Raw genomic sequence first — 12,912 nt, forward strand, 5'->3', positions numbered from 1 at the left:
GGACAAGGGGTGGCCGCGGTCGGGCGAAGGGGCGGGGCTGCCGCGCTCCAGTCGCCGGCGGCGGCCGGCCCGCCCGCAGGCCAGACACCTCTGGGGCCACTTGGGCCTGAGCAGCGATCCGGAGGGGTGGGTGGGGGACCCGAGCGGGGGGCGGGCCTGGAGAGGCCCAGGGTGGGTGGGCGCCCAGACCTCCGCGCCCCTCACGCCAACCCGCAGCCCAGGCCTGCACGCCTAACCGGCCGCTCGTGGTCCCGGCAACCCTCCGGGCCCCCGGGCCGGGCCAGGCTTGCTTGCCAGGGCGGCGGTGTGCGGGGACGGGGCGGCGTCGGCCGGGCTGCCGGGCCTGGCCGGCCCGAGTTCGGTCGCTGGTCGTGCGGCTCAAGTGCAGCGCGCGCCCCGTGGAAAGGTGCGGCCCGGGCCGGCTCGACCGGCACGTCAGAGCGAGAGGGAGGCGCAGCGCAGGGCTTTGAAGGCGCCTGGCGCCAGCCGCCTCCCTCTGATGAGATCATACCACCCTGAACGGGCCAGATGTCTTCTGATCTGGGAAACTAAGCAGGGTTAGTTAGTACTTGGATGGGAGACCCCCTAGTAGTTAGGAGCTCCAGGCTTTTGCACAAAGTAGACGACAAGCCAACGTATAGGTGATGAAACGTTTCTCGTGAAAAATCCAATGAAACCTGAATTCGAAGATGGTTTATGGCATAGAAGCAAGTGTTTTCCATTAGGTTCCCCCCTCCCCCCCGAATTAACTTGCATGATGGTTTCCCATTAGCATAATGCTTAGTTTTTATTCCTTCTTTCCTTGTCTGTATCCATCTTTTTGCATCATCATGTGGTGCCTTATTGGCATAATTTTCCGCCTTTTGTCTTTTTTGTAACTTTTCGAAAAAGGACTTCTTAGGCATTAACATACTGATATGTCCATAAGGGGGAAAGACTTCTTCCCTACAACTGCATTGAAAAAATTTGAACTTAAGAAAATCTGTTTTAATGTAGCAGAATTATTATTTTATCTTTCCAATCTAGCATTTGTGAAATCCTTAACTGCTGATAAGTGTTCAGGCTTCCCTGGTGGCTCAGCTGGTGAAGAATCCACCTGGCATGCAGGAGACCTGGGTTCGATCCCTGGGTTGCAGAGACCCCCTGGAGAAGGGAACGGCTACCCACTCTAGTATTCGGGCCTGGAGAATTCCATGGACTGTATAGTCCCTGCGTTCGCAGAGTCAGACATGACTGAGCGACTTTCACGGGTCACCAACAACGGTTCAGCCTGAAATAAGAACTTTCAAAAATCTTTGAACACAGACGCTCTAACTTATTTTCCCTCTGGGATCAATATCCTGCATTTACTTTCAGGTTACGTATACACAATAGGCACAGAACTCTCTTATTGTGTCTTTTATTTGCATATAAATTAACAGCCTAGCAAATTTAAAATAGAAACACTAAAGACAGTGTTGCGCAGAGCAATCTCTGTTAAATGCCCCATTATCTCACTGAAGTTCCTATACACATGCAGGGACTGAAGGAGGACAGGAAGATGGCAGAAGAGCAACCCGCGAGCCACTGCTGTGTCTGTGCGCATCAACTACAGACTGCAAGGTAAGGACCGTATTTTACATAAATAGAAACACAGTTACAATTCAGATTTCCTTTTTAAGTTGCCTCCATAATTGGTTTGCAATAGCAACAGATTCTCCCCTTTCTTCATAGCCATACGCCAACACGTATCATTTTTAAAAATCTATTAATGTCAGACAAAACCATCACAATGCTTCAGGAGTGACTTCAAGAAAACTCCAGTCAAGTCACAGTACTCAGGCAGGTGGGTTTAATAAACAAGTCCTAGGTAGATATCAGTCCACCTCAAAGTGGGCAGTAATGTTGGAACACATCTAGGATTTCCTTTTTAAACACACGCTCCAAGGAAAACAGTACTGAATTTACCAGAGGAACGGTAAAACGAGGACATCACTGGAAGGGAGTTTACACAGCCAGTCTGGCCCTGCGGTCTGACGCTGGGGTAGCATCTATCTGCCCGCTTGGCCCCTGTGTCCCTCGGGGAGGACACGGGCTCGAGAGTGCAGAACAGTATCATCACTAGGACTGCCCGGAGCTGCTGCGAACATCCAGAAAGTTGCACTTGAAGAGTTCTTTAGAGGGCTTCCCTGGGCATCCAGTGGCTGCTCCCAATGCAGGGGCCTGGGTTCCATCTCTGGCCAGTGAACTAGATCCCATACACTGCAAGTAAGAGTTTGCACGCCACAATTAAAGATCCCATGTGTGGCAACCAAGACCTAGTGCAGCTTACAACAAAGAAAAAGGCACCACACGTTCTTTAGAAAGTGCTATAAAAGGCTATGAACGATTGCTTCTTCGAAGCAAATAGTAAGAAATACGTGTATTAGTTGCTCAGTTGTGTCCGAGTCTTTGTGACTCCATGGACTATGTAGCCTTCCAAGTTCCCCTGTCCGTGGAATTCTCTAGGCGAGAATACTGGAAGAGGTCGCCATTCCCTTCTCCAGGCGATCGTCTCAACCCAGCCGTGGAACCCAGGGCTCCTGCATTGCAGACAGATTCTTCACCACCTGAGCCACCAGGGAAGCCCAGGAAATACGTAGACCGGACTCCTATGAATAAAGACAGGTGCCATTAGAGAGAAAATAACCTACTAGGTTCATTTAGTTCTATTATTGCGCTTCTCCTTGGGAGTTAAAAATAAGAGTACTTCTGGAGAACCTGACAAAGCTGTGATTTATCTTAATAAAAGACTTCTGATGGAGATCTTGAAACCTGTTTCCTGAAAGAAATGAGTTATAAATATATTTCTTAAGCCTGGTGGCAACGTTTCTAATGACAGAATTCATCTCCCATGCAGCTCAATGAGTCCCTGTTTTGAAACAAGAGAATGAATGAAAGCGTTGAGTTCAGCAGCCATGAGGTTCCCTACCGTCACAGCTCACAGTAAGGCAAGAAGGATCAAAGTAACTGTTGTCTGTCTGTTTTAGCAGTTGGTTACCATCCAGTAGATCCTGTCTTCAATTCACGTAGAACTCTTTAAGGAAGAGTCTGAAGGCCCTCAGGAAGGTCCCGTGGTTGGCGGGCGGCGTGGGGACAAGGGGGGCCGCGGTGGGGCGAAGGGGCGGGGCTGAGGCGCTCGGGTGGACGGCGCCGGGGGCTCGCGGTGGGTTTGGGCCCCGGGCAGGTGCCGGGCAGGATGGGCGCTCAGGGCCCCGGCTGCGCTATGCCTACGCCGCGGGAGGCTCAGAGGACCGAGGGCCGCGGTGCGCGGCGGGCCCGAATCAGACACCTCCGGGGCCACGTGGCCCTGAGCCTGGATGGCCAGTGGGGCGGGGGGTGGGCGCGGGCGCCGACAGGGGGCGGGCCTGGAGAGGCCCAGGGCGGGAGGGCGCCGAGACCTCCGCGCCCCTCACCCCAACCCCAGGCCCAGGCATGCACGGCCAGCCGGCCACTCGGGGTCCAGGAAGCCCTCCGGGGCCCCGGGCCGGGCCAGGCGGGTTCTGGCCGGGCTTGGCGGTGTGCGGAGGCTGGGCGGCGTCGGGCGGCCGCCGGGCTGCCGGCCCTGGCCGACCGGAGTCCGGTCGCAGGTCGTGCGGCTCAAGTGCAGCCCGCGGCCCTTGGAGAGGTGTGGCCGGCTGGCCTGACCGGCAGGCAAGTCAGACCGAAAGGGAGGCGCAAGGCAGGGTTCTTAAGGTTCTTAAGGCGCCTGGCTGCAGCCACCTCCGTCTAGGGCCATACCACCCTGAACGCGCCAGATCTTGTCTGATCTGGGAAGCGAAGCAGGGTCTGGCCTGGTTAGTACTTGGGTGGGAGACCGCCTGGGAATACCGGGTGCTGTAGGCTTCCTGCCTCCCCTGTCCTTTAGCCCTGGCTCCCCCGGCGCGGTTGGCCGCCCCGAGCCCCACCTGCCCCTGGCCCCTCAGAGCCGTCGCCTGCCTTCCAGCCGGCCGGCCAGCCGGCCTGCCGGCGGCCCTCGAAGACAGCAGCAGCCCAACTCTTGGGTCCCCGCAGCCCCAGCCCCTCCGCCGGTGGGTGGCCGGGGCCCCGACTCCCGCCGCAGGCCTGGGTTGCCTCCGGATTTGGCTTCCAGGAAACCAGATGACAGTCGGGTCTCCATCTGGGGCTCCCTTGGCATGCCTCAGGCAATCCCGGGGGCTGCCCCAGCCCGAGCCCCAGCCCAGTACTCCCAGGCGACCGTTCGCGCGCGTGCACACACACACACACACACACACACACTCACACACACACACACACACAGAGACAGAGACACACGAAGACACACACAGAAACACACAGACACACCCCGCCCCGGACAGGTGAAGAGCTGCAAAGCACAGGGAAGGGAGACTCAGAAAGAGGGGAGAGAGTCCTAGTCTGGCAGAGACAACCCTCACAACCCTCACGTTCGGTTTCAAAAGCCCCGTGGTCCAGTGAAGAACAGGGCGGATGTAGATAGAGTGGTGGCGGAGTCAGCCAATGCACAGACAGCGAGGGCGGAGCCCGCGCAGCGAGCCTCTGACGGCGGGCGGGCGGCGTGCGACGCAGTCGGGCCCCCTACGCGCTGCGCCCGGAGCGGCGGCGGTCGGTATCGGTGCTGGAGACGGCGGCGGCGACGGTTTCGTGGCGGCCGCGCGCTGCTCTCTGAGCGGCGGGTGGTGGTGCGGCCTAGCCCCTCACTCCTGACACTTCCCCTCCCCCAGCGCACCGCGGTAAGTCGGGGGCCGGGGTGGTGGAGGCCGGAGACCGGCGGGCTCCTCCTCCACTCTGGGAGGGCGGGTGGGCGGGTGCGCGGGGCGTCCCAGGCCCTCTCGGCGCCCCAGTCTCGCGCCCTAGCGCGCACCTTCTGCCCTGAGGGAGCGGGCCCCGAGGCCTGGCCCCTGAGGCTCTGAGGAGGGATTGCTCTCTGTGGGGTCTGGGCCCGGGGCTCTGGCGTCAGAGCCTCCCTTGAGTGAGCGTTTCTCGAGCAGGTTGGACTCCTTCATTTGCCCGGCAGTGGTTAGGTGGGCAGGCCCTCTGCGGGAGCAGCGCCTTGAAATCCCGAGGGAGGGTTTCCTCAGCACTTCGCTGATCACCGTGCGGGATTGGGCTTTCTTTGTTTTGGCTTCTCCAAGGAGAGATTTGCAACCCCAGGGGAGGGTGAGTGGGTCGGGAGTTTGTGAGCTTATGAAAACTGCATCTGAGAAAACGAAGGTCATTGAATGGAGTGAAACCTTCCTTTTTGTTCTCCCACGTGTCCCGCGTAAAGCTAGGCGAGAAACGGTGTGGTTTCTGGATTACTTACTCTAGGCATAAGGACCTTGGAAATTAAGTCAATTAAGTGTATGAACAATGTTTCTTGAGAATTTGGCACATTCTCTGTGTTTAGAATTGAACCGAAGTATTTTTCATTTGTGTCTTTTACCCAGGAGATACTCATACCACCCCTCCCCAAGATTTAACAATCAAGAATGTCTTCCAACATTGTCAAATGTTACTTGGGAGGCAAAACTGCCTCTCAGTGAGACTGCTGCTGTACAGAGAATAGTCCCAATATTTCAATAAAAACATCTTACCTTTAAAAAAAAGAAGAAGAAGAAAGAGGGAGAGAGAGACAGCAAGAGGACCACACAGGTTCCCCACCCCCAGCCCCACCCCCACGCCTCCACACCCTCCCCCGTCCATCGTGGGTATGCACCCGGCCCCCGGTCGGCCTGACCACAGCCTCGCCCACCGACACCCTCACACACACACTCTCACACACTCACCCTCTGGTCTGGGGGCGGGGGCTGGGTCTTGCCTTAGGGAGCCAAGCTGAAGGGGACCTTTGAGACTTCGGCTGCGAGGAAGTCTTGGGGACCCCACGGGGGACTGCCAGCCCCGGGGCACCGCGTCCAGCCTGGGCCGCCCCAAGGGAACGCCCCCTCCCTTGGGGAAGCGGCTTCTTCCGCAGGGCCTCTCTCTGGGGTGGTCACGGTTGTGCCAGTGTGTCTGTCTCGGATCGGATGCCATCCTCTCTCCCGTGTCTGTCTCCCTCTGTCTGTCTCCACCTGTGTGTGGTGTGTGTGTGTGTGGTGTGTGTGTGTGTGTGTGTGTGTCCGCGCGCGTGTCTGTCTTCATCTCCCTCTGGCCGTCTGGGAGTCTGTCTCTGAACCTTCATCTCTTTCTGCCTCTGAGTCTCCTGACCCCCGGCCTCTCACAGGCGCTGTGGGTCTGGCTCTGGCTGAGGAGCTTGCGCCGGCCGGCTGTCTCCCTTGGCCTGGGTGCGTGCGAGTGTGTGTGTGTGTGTCCGTGTCCGTGCCCCTGCCTGTCGCTCGTCCGCTCTCTCAGGAAGGTCCTGTGCTTGGCGGGCGGCGTGGGGACAAGGGGTGGCCGCGGGTCGGGCGAAGGGGGCGGGGGCTGCCGCGCTCCAGTCGCCGGCGGCGGCCGGCCCCGCCCGCAAGCCAGACACCTCTGGGGCCACTTGGGCTCTGAGCAGCGATCCGGAGGGGTGGGTGGGGGACCCGAGCGGGGGGGCGGGCCTGGAGAGGCCCAGGGGGGGGGGGGCGCCCAGACCTCCGCGCCCCTCACGCCAACCCGCAGCCCAGGCCTGCACGCCTAACCGGCCGCTCGTGGTCCCGGCAACCCTCCGGGCCCCCGGGCCGGGCCAGGCTTGCTTGCCAGGGTGGCGGTGTGCGGGGACGGGTGGCGGGCGTCGGCCGGGCTGCCGGGCCTGGCCGGCCCGAGTTCGGTCGCTGGTCGTGCGGCTCAAGTGCAGCGCGCGCCCCGTGGAAAGGTGCGGCCCGGGCTGGCTCGACCGGCACGTCAGAGCGAGAGGGAGGCGCAGCGCAGGGCTTTGAAGGCGCCTGGCGCCAGCCGCCTCCCTCTGATGAGATCATACCACCCTGAACGGGCCAGATGTCTTCTGATCTGGGAAACTAAGCAGGGTTTAGTTAGTACTTGGATGGGAGACCCCCTAGTAGTTAGGAGCTCCAGGCTTTTGCACAAAGTAGACGACAAGCCAACGTATAGGTGATGAAACGTTTATCGTGAAAAAATCCAATGAAACCTGAATTCGAAGATGGTTTATGGCATAGAAGCAAGTGTTTTCCATTAGGTTCCCCCCGCCCCCCCGAATTAACTTGCATGATGGTTTCCCATTAGCATAATGCTTAGTTTTTATTCCTTCTTTCCTTGTCTGTATCCATCTTTTTGCATCATCATGTGGTGCCTTATTGGCATAATTTTCCGCCTTTTGTCTTTTTTGTAACTTTTCGAAAAAGGACTTCTTAGGCATTAACATACTGATATGTCCATAAGGGGGAAAGACTTCTTCCCTACAACTGCATTGAAAAAATTTGAACTTAAGAAAATCTGTTTTAATGTAGCAGAATTATTATTTTATCTTTCTCAATCTAGCATTTGTGAAATCCTTAACTGCTGATAAGTGTTCAGGCTTCCCTGGTGGCTCAGCTGGTGAAGAATCCACCTGGCATGCAGGAGACCTGGGTTCGATCCCTGGGTTGCAGAGACCCCCTGGAGAAGGGAACGGCTACCCACTCTAGTATTCGGGCCTGGAGAATTCCATGGACTGTATAGTCCCTGCGTTCGCAGAGTCAGACATGACTGGAGCGACTTTCACGGGTCACCAACAACGGTTCAGCCTGAAATAAGAACTTTCAAAAATCTTTGAACACAGACGCTCTAACTTATTTTCCCTCTGGGATCAATATCCTGCATTTACTTTCAGGTTACGTATACACAATAGGCACAGAACTCTCTTATTGTGTCTTTTATTTGCATATAAATTAACAGCCTAGCAAATTTAAAATAGAAACACTAAAGACAGTGTTGCGCAGAGCAATCTCTGTTAAATGCCCCATTATCTCACTGAAGTTCCTATACACATGCAGGGACTGAAGGAGGACAGGAAGATGGCAGAAGAGCAACCCGCGAGCCACTGCTGTGTCTGTGCGCATCAACTACAGACTGCAAGGTAAGGACCGTATTTTACATAAATAGAAACACAGTTACAATTCAGATTTCCTTTTTAAGTTGCCTCCATAATTGGTTTGCAATAGCAACAGATTCTCCCCCTTTCTTCATAGCCATACGCCAACACGTATCATTTTTAAAAATCTATTAATGTCAGACAAAACCATCACAATGCTTCAGGAGTGACTTCAAGAAAACTCCAGTCAAGTCACAGTACTCAGGCAGGTGGTTTAATAAACAAGTCCTAGGTAGATATCAGTCCACCTCAAAGTGGGCAGTAATGTTGGAACACATCTAGGATTTCCTTTTTAAACACACGCTCCAAGGAAAACAGTACTGAATTTACCAGAGGAACGGTAAAACGAGGACATCACTGGAAGGGAGTTTACACAGCCAGTCTGGCCCTGCGGTCTGACGCTGGGGGTAGCATCTATCTGCTCGCTTGGCCCCTGTGTCCCTCGGGGAGGACACGGGCTCGAGAGTGCAGAACAGTATCATCACTAGGACTGCCCGGAGCTGCTGCGAACATCCAGAAAGTTGCACTTGAAGAGTTCTTTAGAGGGCTTCCCTGGGCATCCAGTGGCTGCTCCCAATGCAGGGGCCTGGGTTCCATCTCTGGCCAGTGAACTAGATCCCATACACTGCAAGTAAGAGTTTGCACCGCCACAATTAAAGATCCCATGTGTGGGCAACCAAGACCTAGTGCAGCTTACAACAAAGAAAAAAGGCACCACACGTTCTTTAGAAAGTGCTATAAAAGGCTATGAACGATTGCTTCTTCGAAGCAAATAGTAAAAAATACGTGTATTAGTTGCTCAGTTGTGTCCGAGTCTTTGTGACTCCATGGACTATGTAGCCTTCCAAGTTCCCCTGTCCGTGGAATTCTCTAGGCGAGAATACTGGAAGAGGTCGCCATTCCCTTCTCCAGGCGATCGTCTCAACCCAGCCGTGGGAACCCAGGGCTCCTGCATTGCAGACAGATTCTTCACCACCTGAGCCACCAGGGAAGCCCAGGAAATATGAATAAAGACAGGTGCCATTAGAGAGAAAATAACCTACTAGGTTCATTTAGTTCTATTATTGCGCTTCTCCTTGGGAGTTAAAAATAAGAGTACTTCTGGAGAACCTGACAAAGCTGTGATTTATCTTAATAAAAGACTTCTGATGGAGATCTTGAAACCTGTTTCCTGAAAGAAATGAGTTATAAATATATTTCTTAAGCCTGGTGGCAACGTTTCTAATGACAGAATTCATCTCCCATGCAGCTCAATGAGTCCCTGTTTTGAAACAAGAGAATGAATGAAAGCGTTGAGTTCAGCAGCCATGAGGTTCCCTACCGTCACAGCTCACAGTAAGGCAAGAAGGATCAAAGTAACTGTTGTCTGTCTGTTTTAGCAGTTGGTTACCATCCAGTAGATCCTGTCTTCAATTCACGTAGAACTCTTTAAGGAAGAGTCTGAAGGCCCTCAGGAAGGTCCCGTGCTTGGCGGGCGGCGTGGGGACAAGGGGGGCCGCGGTGGGGCGAAGGGGCGGGGCTGAGGCGCTCGGGTGGACGGCGCCGGGGGCTCGCGGTGGGTTTGGGCCCCGGGCAGGTGCCGGGCAGGATGGGCGCTCAGGGCCCCGGCTGCGCTATGCCTACGCCGCGGGAGGCTCAGAGGACCGAGGGCCGCGGTGCGCGGCGGGCCCGAATCAGACACCTCCGGGGCCACGTGGCCCTGAGCCTGGATGGCCAGTGGGGCGGGGGGTGGGCGCGGGCGCCGACAGGGGGCGGGCCTGGAGAGGCCCAGGGCGGGAGGGCGCCGAGACCTCCGCGCCCCTCACCCCAACCCCAGGCCCAGGCATGCACGGCCAGCCGGCCACTCGGGGTCCAGGAAGCCCTCCGGGGCCCCGGGCCGGGCCAGGCGGGTTCTGGCCGGGCTTGGCGGTGTGCGGAGGCCGGGCGGCGTCGGGCGGCCGCCGGGCTGCCGGCCCTGGCCGACCGGAGTCCGGTCGCAGGTCGTGCGGCTCAAGTGCAGCCCGCGGCCCTTGGAGAGGTGTGGCCGGCTGGCCTGACCGGCAGGCAAGTCAGACCGAAAGGGAGGCGCAACGCAGGGTTCTTAAGGTTCTTAAGGCGCCTGGCTGCAGCCACCTCCGTCTAGGGCCATACCACCCTGAACGCGCCAGATCTTGTCTGATCTGGGAAGCGAAGCAGGGTCTGGCCTGGTTAGTACTTGGGTGGGAGACCGCCTGGGAATACCGGGTGCTGTAGGCTTCCTGCCTCCCCTGTCCTTTAGCCCTGGCTCCCCCGGCGCGGTTGGCCGCCCCGAGCCCCACCTGCCCCTGGCCCCTCAGAGCCGTCGCCTGCCTTCCAGCCGGCCGGCCAGCCGGCCTGCCGGCGGCCCTCGAAGACAGCAGCAGCCCAACTCTTGGGTCCCCGCAGCCCCAGCCCCTCCCCCGGTGGGTGGCCGGGGCCCCGACTCCCGCCGCAGGCCTGGGTTGCCTCCGGATTTGGCTTCCAGGAAACCAGATGACAGTCGGGTCTCCATCTGGGGCTCCCTTGGCATGCCTCAGGCAATCCCGGGGGCTGCCCCAGCCCGAGCCCCAGCCCAGTACTCCCAGGCGACCGTTCGCGCGCGTGCACACACACACACACACACACACACACACACTCACACACACACACACACACACAGAGACAGAGACACACGAAGACACACACAGAAACACACAGACACACCCCGCCCCGGACAGGTGAAGAGCTGCAAAGCACAGGGAAGGGAGACTCAGAAAGAGGGGAGAGAGTCCTAGTCTGGCAGAGACAACCCTCACAACCCTCACGTTCGGTTTCAAAAGCCCCGTGGTCCAGTGAAGAACAGGGCGGATGTAGATAGAGTGGTGGCGGAGTCAGCCAATGCACAGACAGCGAGGGCGGAGCGCGCGCAGCGAGCCTCTGACGGCGGGCGGGCGGCGTGCGACGCAGTCGGGCCCCCTACGCGCTGCGCCCGGAGCGGCGGCGGTCGGTATCGGTGCTGGAGACGGCGGCGGCGACGGTTTCGTGGCGGCCGCGCGCTGCTGTCTGAGCGGCGGGTGGTGGTGCGGCCTAGCCCCTCACTCCTGACACTTCCCCTCCCCCAGCGCACCGCGGTAAGTCGGGGGCCGGGGTGGTGGAGGCCGGAGACCGGCGGGCTCCTCCTCCACTCTGGGAGGGCGGGTGGGCGGGTGCGCGGGGCGTCCCAGGCCCTCTCGGCGCCCCAGTCTCGCGCCCTAGCGCGCACCTTCTGCCCTGAGGGAGCGGGCCCCGAGGCCTGGCCCCTGAGGCTCTGAGGAGGGATTGCTCTCTGTGGGGTCTGGGCCCGGGGCTCTGGCGTCAGAGCCTCCCTTGAGTGAGCGTTTCTCGAGCAGGTTGGACTCCTTCATTTGCCCGGCAGTGATTAGGTGGGCAGGCCCTCTGCGGGAGCAGCGCCTTGAAATCCCGAGGGAGGGTTTCCTCAGCACTTCGCTGATCACCGTGCGGGATTGGGCTTTCTTTGTTTTGGCTTCTCCAAGGAGAGATTTGCAACCCCAGGGGAGGGTGAGTGGGTCGGGAGTTTGTGAGCTTATGAAAACTGCATCTGAGAAAACTAAGGTCATTGAATGGAGTGAAACCTTCCTTTTTGTTCTCCCACGTGTCCCGCGTAAAGCTAGGCGAGAAACGGTGTGGTTTCTGGATTACTTACTCTAGGCATAAGGACCTTGGAAATTAAGTCAATTAAATATATGAACAGTGTTTCTTGAGAATTTGGCACATTCTCTGTGTTTAGAATTGAACCGAAGTATTTTTCATTTGTGTCTTTTACCCAGGAGATACTCATACCACCCCTCCCCAAGATTTAACAATCAAGAATGTCTTCAAACATTGTCAAATGTTACTTGGGAGGCAAAACTGCCTCTCAGTGAGACTGCTGCTGTACAGAGAATAGTCCCAATATTTCAATAAAAACATCTTACCTTTAAAAAAAAGAAGAAGAAGAAAGAGGGAGAGAGAGACAGCAAGAGGACCACACAGATTCCCCACCCCCAGCCCCACCCCCACGCCTCCACACCCTCCCCCGTCCATCGTGGGTATGCACCCGGCCCCCGGTCGGCCTGACCACAGCCTCGCCCACCGACACCCTCACACACACACTCTCACACACTCACCCTCTGGTCTGGGGGCGGGGGCTGGGTCTTGCCTTAGGGAGCCAAGCTGAAGGGGACCTTTGAGACTTCGGCTGCGAGGAAGTCTTGGGGACCCCACGGGGGACTGCCAGCCCCAGGGCACCGCGTCCAGCCTGGGCCGCCCCAAGGGAACGCCCCCTCCCTTGGGGAAGCGGCTTCTTCCGCAGGGCCTCTCTCTGGGGTGGTCACGGTTGTGCCAGTGTGTCTGTCTCGGATCGGATGCCATCCTCTCTCCCGTGTCTGTCTCCCTCTGTCTGTCTCCACCTGTGTGTGTGTGTGTGTGTGTGTGTGTGTGTGTCCGCGCGCGTGTCTGTCTTCATCTCCCTCTGGCCGTCTGGGAGTCTGTCTCTGAACCTTCATCTCTTTCTGCCTCTGAGTCTCCTGACCCCCGGCCTCTCACAGGCGCTGTGGGTCTGGCTCTGGCTGAGGAGCTTGCGCCGGCCGGCTGTCTCCCTTGGCCTGGGTGCGTGCGAGTGTGTGTGTGTGTGTCCGTGTCCGTGCCCCTGCCTGTCGCTCGTCCGCTCTCTCAGGAAGGTCCTGTGCTTGGCGGGCGGCGTGGGGACAAGGGGGGGCCGCGGTCGGGCGAAGGGGCGGGGCTGCCGCGCTCCAGTCGCCGGCGGCGGCCGGCCCGCCCGCAAGCCAGACACCTCTGGGGCCACTTGGGCCTGAGCAGCGATCCGGAGGGGTGGGTGGGGGACCCGAGCGGGGGGCGGGCCTGGAGAGGCCCAGGGTGGGTGGGCGCCCAGACCTCCGCGCCCCTCACGC

The 12,912-nt window shown here is 58.1% G+C and overlaps 2 pseudogenes; both read left to right on the forward strand.

Moving 5' to 3' along the window:
• Nucleotides 1–3,745: 3,745 nt before the first annotated feature.
• On the forward strand, nucleotides 3,746–3,864 carry LOC122688917 (annotated as a pseudogene).
• Nucleotides 3,865–10,103: 6,239 nt separating this feature from the next.
• On the forward strand, nucleotides 10,104–10,222 carry LOC122688918 (annotated as a pseudogene).
• The last annotated feature ends 2,690 nt before the right edge of the window (nucleotides 10,223–12,912 follow it).

This window comes from Cervus elaphus, chromosome 33, assembly GCF_910594005.1.
Source record: "Cervus elaphus chromosome 33, mCerEla1.1, whole genome shotgun sequence".
Taxonomy (NCBI): Eukaryota; Metazoa; Chordata; class Mammalia; order Artiodactyla; family Cervidae; genus Cervus; species Cervus elaphus.